The 5,205-nt window shown below is 44.2% G+C and overlaps 1 long non-coding RNA gene across 1 annotated transcript; it reads left to right on the plus strand.

Annotated features, from left to right (window-relative positions):
* The first annotated feature begins 2,190 nt into the window (after positions 1-2,190).
* On the plus strand, positions 2,191-4,832 carry LOC111258296. Its single transcript, XR_002678962.1, has 4 exons — positions 2,191-2,261; positions 3,542-3,852; positions 3,939-4,011; positions 4,103-4,832. It is a non-coding gene; the product is annotated as an uncharacterized LOC111258296 (long non-coding RNA).
* Positions 4,833-5,205: the final 373 nt, after the last annotated feature.

A 5,205-nucleotide genomic window follows, 5' to 3' on the forward strand; every position in this document is an offset into this window, starting at 1 on the left:
GTTGATAACTTTTTCTTTTGACATCATCTAGTGGTCCAAAAAAAATAGAAAAGGAAAACAAAAAATGAAAAGATAATTTTAGGGATGGGTGATGGCTTCACCCGCATCTGGAAATGATTTTTAGGGATAGATGATGCCATGGCCCGCCCCAAAAATGGTTCCAATGCAAATAAATTTATAACTTTTTCATATGATTTCAGATGAAGACAAGTTTTATATCAAAATTGTAGAGCTCGATAAAAACCTAAAACTTTGTAAAAATCTAAAACTTCATAGTCGACAACCTTTTCATTTGAATTCATTCGACTATCAAAAATCCATTGTAAGGTCATAAAAGAAACACAACATGAGCCATCGACTCCATCCAAACCATGCCCATTTGGGCCCCCTCTTTCTTTCTCACTCTTATCCTTATCTCTCCCTATCTCTCACCTGCTGCTCCGGCCTCGGTGAAGCAAGCTACTAGCCTCCTCTCCCTCTCTGTCCACGCCAAGCTCCGGCAAGCACAAGTCCAAGGTTAAATCTCTCCACTCGATCTCCTGTCTCTCTGTTTTTTGTCTCTCTCCACCGAAGCAACAAGATGCACCCCTCACTCTACGGTTCGCAACAATAAGCAGGTCCTTATCTCTCCTATGGTGAGCACGACATGCAGGATTCCTAGCCTCAAGCGATGGGGGCGGGTGGCGCGGCGCAGACACTCCAACCCCCGCGGCAGGGGTGGTCAGCGCGGCCCCAGGAGATGCAGGCAAACGGCTCGGTATGGCATGGCCGGAGTGAAGCAGCCCGCACGAGGCCGGCCGCATGGCTGGGCGGCCAGGCTTGGTGGGCGGCTTGCACGCAGTGGCAATGGCTGGTGCGAATCAGCATGCGCGGCAGTGGCCTTGGGGCGGGCGGCGAGCGGCACGGAGGTGGGACTAGAAGCGATGATGGAGCAGAGCAATGGGGCCCATATTTTTTTATTTGATTTTTAGGGGCAGGTGATGGGTTCATTGAACCTGAAAAGGGGATTTGCACGGGCGGGGATGGCAATGCCCGCCCCTTGAAAGGGATTTGCAGGGGTGGGGATGGCATTGCCCACCCCTTGAAAGGGATTTGCAAAGGCTCAAGGGCCGCTCCAAAACGCGCTATTTTTAGTGCAAAAAGCAGAAGTGGGCTTAGATTCCACCCCTACAAACCTGTTTTTACCTGCTCCTGTAAAGCTTTTGTGTAGCAGTGTTTAGTCTAGTATACATAGTACCATTCACACATATTAATTCCTTGTTTGATGCACAGATTTTCACCGGATTCTAATTAATGATAGGGGAAGAAAGTAGCTCTTAGTGCTATATGTCACTCTCTGGTGTTGTTCTTTTCGAATTAAGCTTCCATAGAGAAATGCAGAGATGCAGTGATGTACACTATCTTCAATATGGTATACATAGAAATTCCGCACTAACTTCAAGCAATTATTTACTCTGGTCTAATTGTTTGGAGCTAGTTAGCTCTGGATGTAGGGGTGTTCGACTACATGCAGGGCAACTTTGGAAACTCGAATCCATTCAGGGTGACTTTGGAAACTCGAATCCTGCCAGGGATCCCGTCGTTTTCTAGGGGCTGGAAGCTCACGTGGGGAACTGACCACGGGCCAAATCGCCTCGTCATTTGGGAGCCCATGAGATGGGGACGCCTGACCACATCCATGAGTTTTCCCAGGGCAAGCCCTCCTCACCTCGAGGGTCCTGGCGGCTCATCCCCGAGTGCAATCGCCGCCGATGCGACGCGAGGAAGCTAGCACCAACTCGCCAAGCCTCTGCAGCTCCATCCAAGCACCGCCATCCATTGGCCTTCCCAACCGGCGCCACTGCCCTTACGCCTTCCCGTCCGGTGCCGCCGCTCCGCCTCCCCGTCCAAGCGTTCTCCGTTCCGGTTCCGTGCAGCTGCCGTCGTTCCGTCTTCCCATCGACGAGCCTCCCCTCCGACGCCTCTCCACGTCCTTGAATCTGCAACGGCGCCTCCAGCCTCCGCCTCAGCTGCCACCTCCACATCCACCACGGAGTCGGCACCTTGTCTTCCTCCTCGGCTGGCATATGTGAGTCCTCCTCCTCCTCCCCCTCACCCTCCCCCCCCCCTCCGTCTCACCCTACCTCCCCCCCTACCCTCTCCTACTGCCTAGGGTTTTTACTCATCTTTTCCGATTCATAGTTCTTGTAGATCTTGTTGAGTTCAAGGCTGTCAGCTCCACAGCTTCAAGATCCACTCCTTGTGCATCTCTTCACTGGATAGTAATGCTAGAGGAGGAAGAAAAGGATGACGAGCTATTCCTAGTTATGGTCCCGACGCTTCAGCAGTGTCTATATGGGTAGAAAAGGCTGGAGCACACCTCAACTCTACCTGGTGCTGAAAAGGTTAGACAAATGTTGGAAGGCCACGATAATTGGTGCAAAGTGGAGTTCAGGATGGAGCCTGAGATATTTATAGTTATAGCCAATTATCTTAGAGTGGAGAACTTGTTACGTGACACCCATGGTGTTAGAGTTGAGGAGCATCTAGGAATGTTTATATACATGCTCTCTCATAATGCAAGCACCGATAGGCTAAAAAAGGAATTCCAACACAGTGGTGAGATAATTCATAGGAAAATAACAGAGTTCTTTGATATAATTCTAGCACTGACTCATAGATTCTTGAAACTCCCAAATGTGAACCATACACATGTGAAGATTGCATCAGATCCTCGATTTATGCCTTTCTTTCGGAACTGCATTGGGACCATTGATGGAACTCATGTCCCTATCACCATTTCACAAGAAAAAGATGCTTCCTACAGAAATAGGAAAGGAACCTTACCACAGAACGTGATGTGTGCATGTGACTTTGATTTAGATTTTACTTTCATCTCATGTGGTTGGGAAGGATCTGCATCAGATGCAGGGGTCCTACGGTCTGCATGTGCAAAGGGTTTTCATGTGCCTGTGGGGAGGTTCTACCTTGTAGATGGTGGATACGCAAATACATCCTCATTCAATGCTCCATACCGAGGAGTTAGGTATCACCTTAGTGAGTTTAGGAGATATGGAAATCAGTATGCAAATTACAAAGAATTGTTCAACCATCGACATGCGCAGCTTCGCAATCATATTGAAAGGGCCTTTGGCGTGCTAAAAAAGCAGTTTCCAATCCTGAAAGTTGGGACATTTCATCCAATTGAGAATAAAATTGAAATTCCAGCGATAGCTGCAGTATTTCAAAATCTCATTAGAGGGCAAAATAGGGATGAAGGGTGGCTGGATCACCAACCAAATAATATCAACCAATCTGATTAGGTTGAGTTGCCAGAGGGGGATAACAAGTACCCAAATGAACTGCAATCAAATGATGGAAGCACCCTACGAGACCAAATTGCCCTTCAGATGTGGGTTGCCCATAATAATTGGGTGAAGCATAAATGTAAGCATTAGTATGCATGGATTGTTTGTTCCTGTACTATTTTTTTTTTGCTTCATTGCTTATTTCTGTATTATTTTCATGACATTCTTTATCTAATCTCATTTATTTCTTGCAGCCATGTCAATGGAAAGGGCTACATGAAGCTACACGTATGAGAAGAGACTTGTGGATATTCTAAAAGAGCTTGTCAGCATCCTAATGATTAAGGGATAGAATGGGTGGACAGCAGAAGATTTGAGGAGTATCACAAACAAATTCAATGATATGGAAACGGCACATTTCACAAAACAGCAAGTGCAAGAAAAGGAGAAAGAGCTGAAAGGAAACTATAAGATAATACAAGAAGCGAGGAAAAGTGGTGTTGGTTGGAATGACACTTTGGGTATGATCATTGCAGAACCAAAAGGTTGGGAGAAGTTGATTAAGGTTAGGTCTTTCTACTCTCTTAAACAAAGTAGAATCTTGAGGCACATTCTAGTTCGAAACTTCTACTCATATTTTTTGTTGTATAGGATAACCACAAAGTTGCCAAGATCCTCAAGAAGTCATTTTCTTTTTATAACAGCTTGGAATTATTGTATGAAGGTAATTATTTCATCTTGCTCCTGTTTACATTAATGGCCACAACTTTAGTTAATTATTCACTTGTTCACCCATTCAATTATTTGTTTAATAGGAAGTGTGACCACAGGGCATTTAAATTTTACATCAATTGAGCCTCCACCCTAAAGAATTGAGCTGTCAGCTGCACCTACTCCCCACAGAAGTGTGCTACGAGCTGAACCCACTCCCTAAAAAAGTATCTCAGAGCAAAGCAATCATAGCACAACACCTAGCTTTGGATATAATGGCATGGCTTCTAATGATAGAAATCCACTCAGTTTTGGTCTTGCTGGTGTAGAAAGCACAGAAATTCAATCTGCTCCAACCAATCGTAATTCAGACGACCAAGATGTTACCGGTGGAAAGATGTTACCGGTGGAAAGAAATGCAAGCAAAGTCAGATGGCAGCAAAACTCAAGGATTACATTGACTTTAAAAAGGATCAGATTGAAAAAACTCTAGAAAAGTTAGAAGAGAAGAAGAGACGTGAAGAAGACTACTCAATCGAGAAATGTATTGACATTGTGGATGTCATGGAAGGGCTATCGGATGAACAAAAAGCTGATGCAATTGAAGTTTTCCAAAGTGAAAGAACTAAAAAATATTGGTCAGCACCGAAAACCTAAGTGTTCGGCTGATTTGGTTGAAGAAAAATATTGCTCGGATATGTTCCCTTTCTCAATTTTGTACCCTTGCTCAAGTGCCGGTTGAATCCTCTATTTGCATATATAAAACATAAAATTTTGTCCCCTGCTGGTGTCATTGATTTTACATTTTTTTATACTGCAGCTTTCTAACTCCAGTGCTGCTACAAATGAAAACTAAGACGCCCCTTGTGTCTACCTTCAGTGCTGATATAAGGTATGTTTGAAGTATTCTTGTTTCAATTATCATTTTAGTAGGATACATATATGTTTTTTCCTATATTACAGATGGTGTAAGTTAGTGTTTCATATTTCTTCAGTCAGACTTTTCCTGTTCCAAACAAAGCATCATACTTTCATTTGTAGTGAGGAATAAAGGCATGTGGTGGATTGATCCCAGGTAACTATGATGTTCACTTTCTCTTTTTAACTGCTAAAAGTTTTTAATTTGGACAAAGTTTCTGCAATGTGTTATCTGTGTTTGTTGGATTAGGATATTTCTATGATCTGCTTCATTTGAAACGTTGTACTA

This window comes from Setaria italica, chromosome VIII, assembly GCF_000263155.2.
Source record: "Setaria italica strain Yugu1 chromosome VIII, Setaria_italica_v2.0, whole genome shotgun sequence".
Taxonomy (NCBI): domain Eukaryota; kingdom Viridiplantae; phylum Streptophyta; class Magnoliopsida; order Poales; family Poaceae; genus Setaria; species Setaria italica.